The following is a 15,654-nucleotide window of genomic DNA, read 5'->3' as shown; positions in this document are numbered from 1 at the left end:
AGTTTGTAATTTCTTTAATTTTTTTTTTTTTTTTTTTGCATGAAGAGCAACAATTCTGCCTCTGAGAAAAGATAGTTAAAAATCTAGTCAACAAATTGTTCAGACTTCATAGTCTGTGCTCACCAGTAGGTTAAACCTGGGTGTGATCCACCATGACTTACTGTAAGTAATAAAAAATATTTTGGCTTCTTTCTTTTTGTCTTTTGGTTGTTGTGTTGCCTGGCTACTTTACAGCACCCTTGGGAGGCAGAGAAGATACCACCATGCATTGTTTGCCCCTAAATCCTTTCTTGACCCATTTCTGACCAAGCACAAGGATTTTATTTTTACTTTTAACTCTTTCTGAAGGAATAGAACTTTCCTGTTAGTGAGGAATGTAGTTATCTGCAGCATACAAATGTTGCTGGTGAAAGATTATTTTAATAATGCGTAGTTTGAAGGATTATTTCACTTAGGGAAATACTTGAAAATATTTCCGTTTAGTCACGTTGCTGGTTTGACAGACACCATTTAAATCCTCGCTTGGGTTCCTGTTCAGTTCTGCTTCCTGTTGCTACCTTGCGAGCAGAAAATCTTGAAGAAAGCAACATTTATACAGTGCAGTGTAGCTGTTCCTCAGGTCAGCCAGACCAAAATGTGATGTATCTAGGGCTTGTATTCTGGAGTAAGCCAATGTGAGGATGTGTGGCTTCTGGAATGCTCTGTGTCTTTGAAAGTGCGTTAAAGAAAAACAAAGAGAGGGACACACAAAAGAACTGTCTTTGGGTGTGGGGTTATTCTAGATTAGATATTGTGGGGGGGGTTCCATTCACATGTGGAATTCTTCTGTACTAGCCTCCTTCATCCTAGAATAACGTTTCTGTTATGGCAAGCCCATAAGGTCAGTTGCTTCAAAAAGTTCTGAAATTCTGACAAAATTGTCAGAACTGTTGTTTCATCTGTTTCAATCTGGGATCAAGAAACAGGTAACGGATCTTTGTGGCATGGTTCAGTCTGGAAGCCAAGCATGTTGCCCAACTAATCTTCATTTACAGTGTATTTTTTTTCATATACTGTGTATATTTGTTACAATAAGATTTGGGTCTGATATTTAGTTTAATATTTAAGAATGCGAATAAGTATTTTTGTACCAATTATACATTTCTAAGTAAATGTTCATGATTACAGTGTCTATACCAACAACTTTTTAAGCTTTCATATTGTAAAGCTCAAAAACATAGCCCTTTGCTAACAAATCAGAACACTTATTTGAAATCTATATGTAATTGTGGACACAGATTCTGCGTTCTCATATATAGATGAAAGCCACAAAGAGCTGTCACGATCATTTCAGATCAGGTTTGACTCTGTACTTGTCTGAGCTCTTGGAATGGCCTTTGGGAGAGGTATTCCCAGATGTACCAGGGCAGTGAGAGGACCAGTTTGTTGAAGTTAATACCTTTGTTTGTTTTTGTTTTGGCTGAGGGGCAGCCATTCTGTCAAATCTTGTCATGAAAAGGGAAGGACAGGACTGCTCCAGAACATTTTGAAGCACACCAACATGCTCTAGCCAGCACCAGTGGAACCCATCACAGCACCAGGGCCGGCCCGTGTGCCGCAGAGCGGGGGTGGCGGGGGCTGCGCGGGGGGCCCTGCTGCCAGCCACCCCAATGACCACGTCCCCAAGGTGGGAGCGGTGCGGGGGGAAGGAGCTGAGGCTAACGGTGATCTCTGTGGCAGACTGGCTTCAGTTTCTTCTTTCCACGCAGAGGAACGTCAAGAGCTGCGTGTCTTTTGACTGGGCTTTGCAGCCCTGCAGCAAGGAGGCACTGGGTGAGTGTGGGGGTGGGCACAGCCCCCCGAGGAGGCTGGGGGTGGCTGGGTGGTCCCCCGGGATGGGGCTCCTGGATGCCCCGGGAGCTGCCTGGGTGTGCGCGTCACCCTGCAGGGTGATTACTAGTGCTCACAGAACAGGTCACAGATACCCGCGGCTTAACGAAGCTTAGCAGGTCAGATTGCTTTACCCAATAAGCTATACATAGACTTTTATCTTATTATATTGGAAAAAAAAAAAACAAACCTCAACAAACCAGAAGTAATTCTCTCAAGGTGATTAATTTCTAGGAAATATGTGTCCTAGTTGTATTATCTGCTGAGCTATCAAAAGTCTTTATTTAATAGTGTGTTAAAATTTTGTTACCCCTTTTTAATTGTTGAGAGTGATTGAACCTTGTCCCACTGTTATTTCCCTTTATGTTAATCATTTGCTTTTACTAGAGTAATATATTAAATAATGTTGGTACAGCCTTCAATTCTTACCCATTTGTTATAGTCTTAAAAAAGACTGCAATGATAGCTACTGTGTCAGTCTAATGAGATTTACGGTAAGGATATCAAGGTATGTATGAAAACCCCATATATTGAAGAATGGAAGCTTGAAGAAAGTCTTAAAAGCAGGATGTGTTTTCTTATTAATATTATTAACTGGCCATATTTGTACTTTAATTCTCTGCTATTATTTATTATTGACTAATCTGTTTGAAATATGACTGTTACAATTGAGTAATTTAAATTGAATAACGCTGGGATTCTTTTTTAAGGTGTAATCCAAGGTCATAGCGTGACCTAGCTAGGGAAAGGTGGTGCTTAACTTGAGGTTCATACCCATGTTGTAGTCATACGAAGTTTCACAGTAAAGGATGCTCCCTCAGGTGCATCCTGGCTTTGAATATACTTTTCAAACTGAAGAGAATGCTTTCCTGTATGGACCATTAGCCAGTAAGAAGGAAAACCCACCTTTATGAAACTGTTAGTATTTTGCATCAGTCATATCGGGAGAAGGTACCAAACCAAAATTCTTATTCTAAACTTCTCTGTTTTGCTCAGGGACAATAGTTTTGGTGAGGTAGAGAGATGGGTCCGTGTAACCCATCTCTGTATACAAAGTTTCAACCTTATTTCCAAACATACCTGAAAGTGAAGCTGTTTGAAATCTGTAGTCTGATGCACACTAATGTGATCCTTTTCAAACTGTAGAATCCTATAATTCAAATTTAAATGTCTGTATCCTACCATTGCCTGTAGGGACCTATAATCTCTGCTAAGACCAAAAAAGCAGTGATACAAGACCAAAGAGGAAGTGAAGTTGCTTCCAAGACACAGAGGAGGGAACTTGTATGGTGGAAAGCCACAAATTATTCCAGTCCCCGTACTAGTGCTAATATATTATGTGAAGTAAACAGATTAATGCTACAAGCCATTTGGCACAAGTCCTGTTTCAGAGACTGGCACAATTATAAGGTTTAAATATGTACTGAATGAAAGGATAATTCCTAAGTATATTGACTGTCTCATTCTTCAGTTCATAAAAGTTGTGGCACCCTCAGAAGATTGTTCTTTAAAGCTCCATTAGGCCAGTTCACTGGCTAAGATTTGTTCTGAGTGTCAAAAAATTCCTTCTCTCATCTATGTGTGATATGGAAGATTCCGTCTTTAAACTAAAAATGGTGGAATGCTTGTAATACTGTTTTCATATTCTTAGGAACATCTTAGACTGTTGAGATCATGAAGAAGCTGAATTCAGCTGTGGATTTAGGTTTAGCTGTACGAGATGTTGCAGATGCTTCCTCTGGCAGATACAGATCACTTTGGAGGAGACCGCTGAGATGTTTCTCTGTCATTGCTGTGGGTAGGCAGTGGCAGTCAGCCAGGTTTACTTACACTTTATTGGGAAGCTCAGGCTTATTAAAGCTTCTTGCAGTTGGCTCTGCTTTCCTCAGGTGGTGTTCTTGAAAGAACCTAATGACCTTTTTTCCTGCTTGGGTGATACTGAAAGTCTGGTTTTGTTTTTTGAGCGCTACTGCTGTGGCACAGAGGGGGACAGCAATGCCAGCCCAACTCTGTAGACTTCTGGTCTTTTGGGGCATGGCTGTTAGGGAATGGAAGAAGGAAAAATTGTGTATTCATAGAGATCAGGTGGTAGAGATTGAAGGATGGGAGGTAACTGCAGTGTTGGCTGTCCGGTAGGTTTCCTTTCAGTTATTGAGAAAGCTGGGATTCTGATCTAGGAAGTGAGCCGACTGGGACGGCTATAATATATCAGTCAGAACAAGCAGTAATTTGTACAGTAAAATAAAAGCGTCAGATAGAACAGAACAGTTCAAGGCAACTATGATATTGTGGGTTTTAAACACGTGCTGCTTATCGCCTGACCTTCATTACTTCACCGAGTAGACTCAGGTATGTGAAATACCTTTTCCTCAAGGGCAGGAAAGGGTTAACCAATCAAGCAACTTATAACTGCTGTAATTTAAAGTAGTGAATATACTTATTTTATAGCTAGGGAAATTGAAGCACAGTGGGATCAAGTGACCTACTAACATCTCATAGTCAAGAAACAGCAGGGCAAGTCCTTGGATTTGAGTGTTCTGAGGTCCCTCTCCTCTACTTCTTTTATTAGGTCATGTTGCTTCCTGGGATAACAACATGTTTGTGCAGTTTGGAGACACAAGCTGTTTCTTTGTGGAAATATTACTGCAGAATGTTACAAAACTGGAGAAACACCGAGCCTGAAAACAGATTTAATTCTCATTTTAAAATGTAGCAAATGAGATTTAAAAATATGAAAGGCTGCCAGTCTGCTGTTCTAGTTCAAGTATCTGGGTTGTGATCAGAAAAATATTAGAAATCTGCTGCTGATTTCCAGTACTGTTTCTCTCATTGGGCAACCTCACTGAAAAGGAGGTCTTGGTCCCCAGGATCCTGAAAGAGGAATTAAAATAACGTTCATGCATTTCCTGTCATTAATTTCTCATAAAGACCTTGAAATGTGCTTCTGATGTCTATCACCAGCATGTATAGAATTAAATTTTTCTCCAAAGAAATTAGGTAGACTCTTTCTTTTACGTCTGAATATTTTGTGAATTGTCAGTTGAAGTTTCACCGGAGAAGCGATTTTTCAAGTCACATTTCAAGCTCAGCAGCTAAAGTCTCATTCCTTTCACATGCTGTAAGCATTGTTGTGTTTTTTAAAATTAGTCCCAAGAAGCATCTTTCTGTTTTCCTTTCCATTTTTCTGCTCCTTTTCTGCTCCATTTCCACTCCTTGCCCCCAAGTTAAGGTGTTAAATTGTTCTTCTGTCAGAGCTAAATAATATGCCACTGGATGCTTTAATAGCCGTGAAGATGCACTGATGAATCTACATTTCAGTAGAGGTGCCATTCAAATATTAGGTTGTTTTGCAGTGCTTTGCTATTAAAAGTTATGACAAAATGTACAGAAAAATCACCAGCTAACGCTGCAGCCATTTTGAGTTGCACATGCTGAAAGCCAAGCAAAGAGGAAAATTTTACTTTTGTCACAGTTGTGTTTGAAAAAGTAAAAAAAACCACCACCAACAACCCAAACCCCAACACAAACAGCCCAAACCAAAAGAGAACCCTTTAAATTCTGAGGTCAGAATATTACTATTGGTACTATTTACTGGATGGCCCATTTCTGGGGGTGGAATTGCCAGGTTTAGCTTTGGTTGTAGGGTCCCAGTGTATCTACCTGCTACGTACGGCAGGTATTCCCTGCGTGAAGTGGGGTTGTAACTTCGAGGGTAGCGAGCGCAGACTGAGCCCTGCGGCTGGAACCTCATTCTTATCGCAGGGACCAGATGATTTCCTGGCATTGACTTGCAGCAGCGCTGGTGTTTAGCAGCAGCAGAAAGGATCTGTGGCATTTCTGAAGAGTTTGCACTTCGTAGCTCTAAGTAAGGATGGATGTGATGTGACTTCATTCATAGCATCTTGATGCAAACTCAGGGCAAGCTCCCAGTGTCGCGCACGTTGCCGTGACATCGTAGTTCAATCCTTACTCCAGCAAGCGCATTTTCTGGGGTCGAGCCCCGCGTTAGTGGTTGGCCTCCTGTTGCCCAGGTGGCAGCCGGGTGACAGTGTAGTGATGAGGGTAGAACCAACACTCGCAGTACAATATAGGCGGCATGGTGAACAGGCTCCGAACTGATAAGCCTAGCAAAAAGGTTAATAGCTTGTTCATCTTAGGTGGTATGGTACTTTCAGGGCCCTACATTAAATGAGCACTGGGAATATTCATGTGAAAAATAGTTCAGTTGAAATGGGTATATAATAATATGTTCAAGCTAGAATTTCTTTTTTCCTCTTGAACATTTTTTTTATTATTATTTTCCTCCTGCTCTTATTCCCTTGCCTATTCTGTTAATCAAAAAGAAGAATCAGAGTATTTCCTGATTAAGTAAAGTGTAGGAATTACAGTTTTCCTACCTGGATTGGCTTCTGTAGTATGACACGCAGTCTTTGAGAGCAGCAGTCCTCAAACTGGCTACAGTCATATGTCTGGAACTGTGCTTAATTTCTTTAAACTAGTCTTCCCTACATCCAGGGAAGACAGGTTAAAAAAATCTTTAATGTGTTTTGGCACTGCGTCAATCAACCTTTTATTGCTTTTCCATTTATCTTTAAAATTTGTACCCCCCCAAAAAAAAAAAAAAAAAAAAAAAGAATTTTGGTAGCCAAATAATTGCATATTATTTTAGTATCTTCCTGATTTTCTGACAGAGCAGTAGAGGTCACCAGCCTTTATGGTTCTTGGACTTAAGCAGAACACATCTTAAATATAACACTTTTTTGTTCTGTTTGAGTCTGTACTCCACACTCTGTAACGCTGCAGTTTGTACTAAAGACTTGCTAAGGAAAAGGGGACACGTCTCTGCTTAATATAACACAAAGTCACTGCATACAGTGTCCTGGCATGCATGTAATCGCCTGTAGCTTTCAAATGATAAAGGCAGTTTCACATGAGAAAAATCTGCATCGATCCAAGTCCCAATTTACATTTTACTTCATTAAAAAAAATTGATCAGCATAGATAAAACTCCTGATCAATGATCCTAGCTCGTTTTTTTTTTTTTTTTTTTTTTTTTTTTTTAATAGCTTCCATTTTGGTGCAGTGCAGTACAGACTTTTGGTTTAACTGGCTGAATTGATATTCTGAGCAGCAAGTAAGGCAGGATGACAGAGCATCAGCATAGCTACTCCTATTAGTGCTCAGGGAGGTACGCTTACTTGCAATTGCCCACTCCGTCCAAGCCAGGGTGAAGTCACGAACCACTGCTGTCCTAGGATACTACTGAAAAGATTCTAACTTTCATGTATGCTCTTTTACACATACTGCAAGAAAAAACTGATGGTTTTCTATGTTTAGTCACTGTCAGGATCGAACGTACCAGGTTTGAGGTTACAGAATTTGAAGTCGCAGTTTGAACAGGGCACATGTACTGATCACAATTTACTTTGGGAGGGGGATGACGACACCCAAACTACCACACAGCAAATGATACAATGTTTAAAGAACTGATGCCTCTCTCCGTCTTGTTTGTAGTACTTGGATTTCCTTTTTTTTTTTTTTTTTTTTTTTCACAGCCATAACACGGTATTCCATTGAAAAAGCCTTTTACATTTCAGAATCCTGCATGTGCTAATAATTCAAAATAACAGGTAATTTTTTTTTTTTTTTAAGGAAAGAACAGAGAATAGATGGAAAGAAGCTCTAAATAAGATGCCCGATTCCTCAGAGTGTAAGGCTGTTACCAGGAGGCAGTGCTTTATTTTATATGGTTTAAAAAGGAAAGGGCAGTGTGGTGTCACCGCATGTGCTGCTGCGAGCCGCGCAGGCTGCCGGGCGCTGTGCGGTGGGCGCTGTGCGTGGTTGCGTGCTCCTGCCTGGGGGCTGGGGTGCGGGGGGCAGGGCACAACCCCGCCCGGTACAGCGGGGCCCCGGCGGCCCAGCCGTGCGGTACCGACACGTTCGGTGCGGCCTCCCCGTGCCGCAGGGCAGAGCGCGGGGGGGGCAGCGCGGGCCGTGCGGGGCGGGGTGCGGGGCGGCACAGCCGCGCCTGCTGCATTGGCCGCCCAGGCCGCGGGTTCGCGCCCGCCCGCCGCCCCCGCGCCCCTGTCGCCCCCTCCCCTTCCTCCTGCCCCAGTGACAGTGATGGGGCCTGACAGCCCTCGGCCTGGCCGGGCTCTCCCGGTCCTGAGCCAGTGGCACGTTCCTGGTGGCTTGCCATCTTCCGTTGTTGTCATTATCCCAAGGGAAGTATTAAAATCACAAACAACAACATGGTGGTTCGGCCCGTTTTTCCTCCCGACAAAGCGTTTTCCCCCGGCTGCGCCCGCCGGTGCCCGGGCCCCTCCCGGCGGCGGGCCCGGGGGGGGGGGGGGGGGGCGGCGGCAGCCCCTGCGCGGGGGGGGGGGAGGGGGGGGGGCGCGGCCCGCGCTGCCCCCCCCCCACCTGCCCGCCGCATGGTACGGTCTGCCGCGGCGCGCGCCGCCCGCATCAGCCCCGCGCAGATGCCCGGCGGTGGCCGCTGCGCCGTGCCAGTGCGGCCGGGGGGGATGCGCGCTGCTGCCTCAGCCCAGTAAGTACCGACAGCGCTGCATGGCAGTAACCATTGGCAAGAATAACAATAATAAAAAAAGGAATCTCTCCCCGTTCCGTTCTGGGCTTGTTTATTGGGCAGCTGGCTTCCCGCGGGGGGGTGCTCGGGGGTGCTCGGGGGGGCGGGGGTCGCGCCCCGGGAGTCCCGCGGCAGGTAATGCTGCAACCTGGGGCAGCGTGCGGGAAGGGCAGGCGCAGGCTGCATGGCTGCAGGGCACTCTTGCATCAGCAGCCAGGCACCCGGGGCTGCCGCCGAGCAGTCGGGATGAGCTTGTTGTTTGTGAAACGTACGGGCTTGATTTCGGTTAAATCCGTTATTTAGCGGGGAGAAAAACACGTGGAGCAGGTTTTGCGTTCGTCGGTGCTGGTAAGGATCGGCTGTGCCTTTTTTTCTTCCAGAAGCGAAGTGCAGAAAAGACACTACAATGTGAACAGTGCAGTTTGACTTTTTTTCCCCCCCCTAACTTTAAGTGATGTTCTCTTGTGATAGACAAAGACGTTTCTGGTCAGGCAAATATGTAATCCTCAGCTGGGTTTATTTATAGAGCTGCTTATAGTTTTTCAATGTGTATGTCTCAAAGTAAAGGGCAGACAGGTTAAACCCCCCCCCCCCCCCGCCTTTCTGTTGAAATGGATTAGAAAAACTGGTAAAGAAACAGGGAATTTTATGTAATTTCTTTTTAAGCATGAATGATGCTTCCTTTTGGGAGGGGGGGGGAAGGGGAAGGAAAGGCTTTCTGTGGTGTATGGTATGGTAACTAAATATTCTGACAGATAGATTTATTTTTTTTCTGCTTGTTTTACATATTTATTTTTTTTTTAAATAGAAGAATCGGCTCCAAATCCCTGAATGCTGCATGGGAAAGCTTTTGGCCGTTCATGAAACATACAACGCTTTAACAGAAAACATAAGATTACAGGAGTCATTTCCTATTATGTAAAGGGAGATTCTGTGCGTTTGCTGCCTGCCTGCGGCGCTGGCTGCATCCCTGCCCCGCTGGCTGCATCCCTGCCCCGCTGGCTGCATCCCTGCCCCGCTGGCAGCATCCCTGCGGCGCTGGCTGCATCCCTGCCCCGCTGGCTGCATCCCTGCCCCACAGTCCTGGGCAGCGGGCGGGTGCTGCCCCAGCCTCTGCTTCCCTGACTTTAAGTTGTCCTATACACGGCGGGGCAGTTGCTTGTGCATTGCACGTCGCTGGCGAGGACTGAGAGGATGGCTGTAGGCAGTCCTGGGGCACTTAAGCAGCCAGGAGCTGATGCTTAGCCCGCTCCTTGCCATACCTTCTGGAAGGTGAGTATTGAAGTTGCTAAAAGGGAATGCGTATTCTTTCAGGGTGAAACTGTTCATTTTACCGTTCGCATGCATTCAGAGAGCTAGCTGCATGCTCATTAGGACTTCTGGTCATTTGACCTCCTGATTGCATTCTGTTCGGGACTGTGAAAGGATTGCAGAGCGATTAGACAAGTTAGGATGTTGGAAACATAGCTGGCATGCTTAATATGGGAAATTTTTTTCCCAGCTTTTATTGCTGGGATTTGTGGTTAGCGTTAGATATATGCAGTATGAAATTGATAATGAGGGCTTTTTGTTAGTCTTTGCTCAGTAAAAGCAGATTACAGATCTACTTCATAGTCCACATGTTTTTTTTTATGTTGAGATGTGTTTTTGATTAGCATTTAATTTGTGAGAGGTCATCCATATGCATGACTAGCTCTTGTACCTTGCTCTGAAGTAACTGTTTGACTCAGGTATCCAGCAGGTCTTTGATCACATATAGCTTTAACTGGGTTCATGTTCCTCTCATTTTAATCAAAATTGGTACCCGTGAAGAAGTATTTTGTATTTTCCCTGTGGAGCTGGTAAAATGACTAAGTTTGTGAATAAGGCAGCAAAATAAGCCTTGTAGATAAGTTGTGTATAGAAATGCAGCATGAATATTTTTTCTTATTTTTTCTTTTCTTTTTTTTTTCTTTTTTTTTTTTTTTGTGTGCCCCCTTTTTCATTCTTTTCATGTATCTATTTTCATTTCTGTGGAGAATTGATTTTGGCCCACATCAATGGTAAATATACTTGCATTTTCACAGAAAAGGTAATTTTTTTTTCTGTTGCAAATTGAAACTGAATGATGTATCTCATGCTTTCTGCATATATAAAAAGGTGTCATGCATGTATATTGAAACAGCTTGGAAGAGTTTCATGCTTCTCAGTAGGATTACTGGTTGCAGAAGACATGGTAATGATGAACTAGGTATCATACTGTTCTGTTAAGAGCTTCCATGAAGTTACTTTTGTGAGTGCTTTTTTTCTTTTAAATTTCATATCATGTATCTAGGGAGCGGTTTTGAAGGATTATTTTTTCCCCTTTCATCTTCCCCCAGCATTTAAAATACACAGCTTATCTTTCTCAGTGCTGTTGAATTTGGGATGCAAACATTTTTTTAATCATACTAAAAAAAATGTATTCCTGTCTGAATACTGAAAATGTAGGCATACTTTCTGCTAATATATAAGAATGTTACAAGTGTTTTCTTTAATTTCATCCTGCAGTTCATATTGTCAAATATCAGTTGTGTATGTAGTAATTCCTTGTTACATTTTGAAATAAATGTAGAAGTCGTGACCTTGTAACTATCTCTCCCACTCGCTGAAACCCCATTATACTGCAGTAGGGCTCCAGCAGCTGCTAGTTTTGTAAATTGAAGCCACTTCCTTTTAATAAATGTAAATACTTTTACAGGTTGGACTTAAAATAATGTTCTGAAGGCATGAAAGCTGTTTATTTGATTCACCTGACTGTGGAACCTTGTAGAGAATAAGCTTTTGCCTTCTGCCAGATTTTTCATTATGTTTTCAAGGAGAGACAAAGAAGGGTATTACAGATCACTGGAATTTAGCAAGTATTGCTGTGCCTTTCTGGCCGATTGTTGAAAGCGACCAAAAATGAATTACATTCATATTATACATTCTCTGATCAACTGATAAAAACCTCCATGATTAAAATTATGTATTTCTGAATAATTTTAATATGTCAGTTGGAATAGGGGTTAAAAAACCCCACAAAACGCCAAGGATGGTTATGATTAAATAATCTGCTCCTAGAGAGGTGGGCTTTTTAAATTCATATATTAACATGGATTGCTAAAGCTTAAGACAGTCTCCCTCATCCTTTCATTAAGAGTCTTTCCTTGTTGAGCCAGGAGGGTAGCGATGAATCCACTGTGAATGGAGGCTCCCTGGTCGTACAGCTCAGTTGCAAATTGAGCAACAGAAATTGTGTGACCGGTATAGTTCTGCTGCCTCTGCAGCACCTGCAGTCCAGGCGTTGTGCTTGCCATTAGGAAATCTCAGCTTGGATTCAACTTGCCAGGGCTTTATTACGCATGGCAGGGATGCTCAGCATTGGAAGACTGTATAGAATTTATCCTTGTATATCACCTATGTATACACTGTGTTTGAAGACGATATAGCCTTAGTGGAACAGTTGCGTAATAAAGCAATAGTTCTTCCTAGATAGGTTATGTTTTGTATGGTAGATTGTTTTATATATGGAGGTAGATATAAATAAAGGATATATAGGCTGATATGGGTTATATAAGTATATAGGCTTTAATTTCATAAAGCAGTGAAGATGATCAATAGTATTTCATTGTGATTTTTATTTTAAGGTTTGGGGCCCTTTTGTACAGAGCATAAGCATACAGTACAATTTTAAGAGCTGTGGGTATTTTGTTTGAAGTTTTACTCAAACTTACATGTCTAGGGGAAAAAGCATGCTTTTAATGTTATTTTTCTTGATATATGACCTTGTTTTCTGTCTTAGAACTGGAGATTTGCAGCTGAAGAATCACCTTATAATAAAAGGGTTGGGAACGAGGTATATTTTGAAATAGGCCAATAATAGGAAAGTAGTTCTAAGAGGCTGGCATCTCTGCAAAATGCAGGACGTGTTCCTTTATGACACTGCAGACCAGTGAAATATGAAGATTCGGAAGTGGTGTGGGATGCCTGCTTAAATATCAGACTTTGCATAGTTGAGAAAGAGTAGCTAAGTTACAAAGTACTTCCCTTCTACCACATCGTGTATGAGCAAGTTCATCCTGTTGGCAATATGTTTTTCCTTGTTTTTAAAGTAGCCATTGCACAGTTAAAGCTTACAAGGATCGTGCACCAGGCTATCAGAGAAATCCTAGAAGCAGTTCATGCGAAAACCTAGAAGAGGACCAACAGTAATAACCGTGATCTATTTGGAAGAGTTTGTGCATTTATTACCTATTGTCTCCTTGCCACGCATGGCGAAGGTGAGATGGGGGAGAAGCTAGCTGATTTTAGAGTCACAGAATCGTGGAATAGTTGAAGTTGGGATGGACCTCTGGAGATCTCCAGTTCAACCCCGCCCGCCCAAGATGGAGTCACCTATAGCAGGCTGCTCAGGGCCGTAGCCGGTCAGGTTTTGACTGTCTCCAAGGGTGGAAACTCCGCAGCCTGTCTGGGTAACCTGTGCCAGCGTTTGACCTCCCTCACAGTTTTGTCATCTTTAAATGGAATTTTCTGTGTTTGCTGCCACTGCCTTTTGCCTTTCGGCAGGACCACATAAAAGGCTCCATCTTCTTTGCTCCGTCCCATCAGTGTTTATACACACTGATAAGGTCCCCCTGAGCCTTCTCTTTTCCAGGCTGAACAGCCCCAGTTTTCTCAGTGTGCAGGTGCGTGTCAGATACTCCAGTCCTTTAGTCATCTTTGCATCCCGTCATTGGACTCGCTCTGGGAAGTCCATGTTTCTCTTTTCCTGGGGGCTCGGTACCAGACACAGCACTCCAGACACCCCAGCAGCGCTGAGTGGAGGGGAAGGCTCAACTCCCTCGCCATGCTGGCAGCGCTCTGCCCAGTGCAGCCCAGGAGGCTTTTTGCTGCCTTTGCTGTGGGAACACGTTGCTGGCTCACAGTCAACTTTGGGTCCAGCAGGAACCCTGGGGCCCATTCCGCAGGGCTGCTTGCCAGCCAGTTGGCCCCAGCCTGTCCTGCCTGGGGTTATTCCTCCCCAGGAGCAGAAGTTTGCTCTTCCCTTTGCTGGACATCCTGAGGTTCCTGTCGGCCCAATGCACCAGTCCACCGAGGACCCTCTGAAAGGCAGCTCAGCCATCTGATGTTACCCACCACACCTCCCCATTTTGTATCGTCTGGGAACTTGTAGAGGGTGCACTCCCTTATATCATCCAAGTCGTTAATGAAGACACTTGGTGATTGTATTGCAAGAAATCACTTGGAAGGAGAGAATTAGACCTGGAACTGCAGTTGCAGGTTTAGCCCAGCATTCAAGCACTGTGTTACTAAAAAATGCCAAAATATGGTCAATATCCTGGATATGTTTACAATTAAGAGTGTGAAAGTTGCAATATGGAAGTCCAATACATTGCATCAGCATCCTAGATGCACTTTGGTTTATATAAAGTTTTATGAGGACCAAAAAGAAAAATCAGTGATTTAGGTTTAGTAAAAGCTTATTATATATACTAAAGAATGAAGACTCACAGTTGATGAAGTAATTTCAATTGATAATTTCATTCACTGCATTTCAATTAAAGTGAGTTAAAAATAAAACCATATGAAATGAATTAAAAATAAAATGAGTTTTAGTCCAATATGATTTGAATCTTGCTGAAAAATTATCACACAGAATGAGGAAACAGGATAGGGAAGATACTTATCTGTTAGATGCTGGGCAAAGAGACTTTCCAGTACAATCATCTCCCGTCCAGTTCACTGACCTTCCTAGCTCCTGACCTCTGGAAATTAGGCATTTGAGGTAAATGACACTTCTCGTATATACACTTCATCTGAGAAGATTTTTGCTTGGACAAGAGCTGTCTGCAGTATGAGAAGTTATCTTCCATCCTTTCATTGGTATTGTGCTCCATGGTACAATTCAGTGCAAACTTCGTACCTCGGTTTCGGATGAGATATAGCATTTTAAATGTCTTCAAGGATTCCTCCCCCTGTATCCCCCAGCCAAAGTCTGAAAAGACAATTCCCACCTTGCTAGAGGCAACGGTCTGTATACTACAACTTTAAAGTAGCGGTTAAACTGCCCATTGGGTTGGTTTAACAGTTAATTTAGGGAAAAGCGAAGTCCTTCTACTTGCTACCGTAGTGCTGTCATTTATAATAGAATGGAAATTTTATACTGGCCTTTAAACATAAGGTCAGATAGAGTCAGTCTTATGAATTCTGGGAAGAGTGTACATAGAAATACCTCAAACATTTTCCATTAGCCAACAGGCTAATTGAAGCTGATCCAGCATAGGAAGAACCACAGGTGTTGGCTCGTGCTGGCCATGAGCGAGAGCTTGTGTCGGGGTGAAGGGGCTCTGCCCAGGAGAGCGGAGCAGCCCGCTGGCGAAGGGAGGCAGGGAACGGCAGCCCGGGCCGGGTCTGGGTCTGGGGTTTACTCAACATCCAGCAAGTCTAGAGCTTTTACCCAACTTGATCTCACATGCAGGCCATCCTAGGCATCCCCTGGATTTTGTCTCCACTCATCTCCCAGCTCTGGGATCTCCCCTTACTTCCAGGGTCTTTTGTCAAGTCTTAACTTTTTTGATCCCAGGCGCCCTTCTTTCCTCCGAGACGCCTTCTCCAAGGACCACTGCTGTTCAGCCTCCTCTTCCTTCCAGGACTTGAGGGGCCTCCGTTTTCCAAATCTCAGTAGCTTCTGTGCAGAAGCACAACACGTGATCAGCCCCTGTCGTGGTGCTGTCCCATGTCTCCTTATTAACTGGATGCCCCACTGTAATTTAGTCCAGGTATTATCAAAACTTGCAGCCAGCCCATTCAGGTGGAAGCCAGCAAGAAGCAGGCTCACGCATGGGTGGCACACAGTTTAGGACATACTTACAGCCTCCCACACATCTAATTTTGTGCTGCATTCTGCCTTAAAGGCATTTTTCACCTGCAGCTGTAGCAGACCTCCACAAATAGGAACGGTGAGAGCCTCCATTCCTGTTGCCTTGATTGCCTCAGGCCATTGCCTTTGGAGAGCAGCCCTTGCCATCCAGTGGCTGGGTTGAAGTAGGCTTCCATGCAGTAGTGGACCTTGAGAAAAGTGTTATGCTTTCCAGAAGTATGGTGGCTGTTTATTTTGGTGCGTGCAACATGTATCGTTTGTCTTCCAGGATGGATGAGTATATTGTGATGGTCATGCTCAGCATCCAACTAACCTT

At 43.6% G+C, this 15,654-nt stretch overlaps 1 protein-coding gene across 13 annotated transcripts in view; it reads left to right on the top strand.

Annotated features, from left to right (window-relative positions):
• Nucleotides 1-15,654, top strand: part of ATP2B2 (ATPase plasma membrane Ca2+ transporting 2) — a 432,794-nt gene that overhangs the window by 173,972 nt on the left and 243,168 nt on the right. Inside the window, exons 1-2 of one of the 13 annotated variants that reach the window (XM_040592318.1) lie at nucleotides 8,349-8,419; nucleotides 9,267-9,730. The exons of 10 other annotated variants lie outside the window; for them this stretch is intronic. The gene's annotated coding sequence lies outside the window, so the exon portion shown is untranslated. Of the gene's footprint in view, nucleotides 1-8,311; nucleotides 8,420-8,646; nucleotides 8,807-9,266; nucleotides 9,731-15,654 lie in introns of those variants that run through there. 2 more of the 13 variants (XM_040592317.1, XM_040592319.1) reach the window with 2 other exon arrangements.

Source organism: Falco naumanni, chromosome 4, assembly GCF_017639655.2.
Source record: "Falco naumanni isolate bFalNau1 chromosome 4, bFalNau1.pat, whole genome shotgun sequence".
NCBI lineage: Eukaryota > Metazoa > Chordata > Aves > Falconiformes > Falconidae > Falco > Falco naumanni.
Note: the sequence above shows the minus strand (reverse complement) of the source record. Positions and strands in the feature narration are given on the sequence as shown.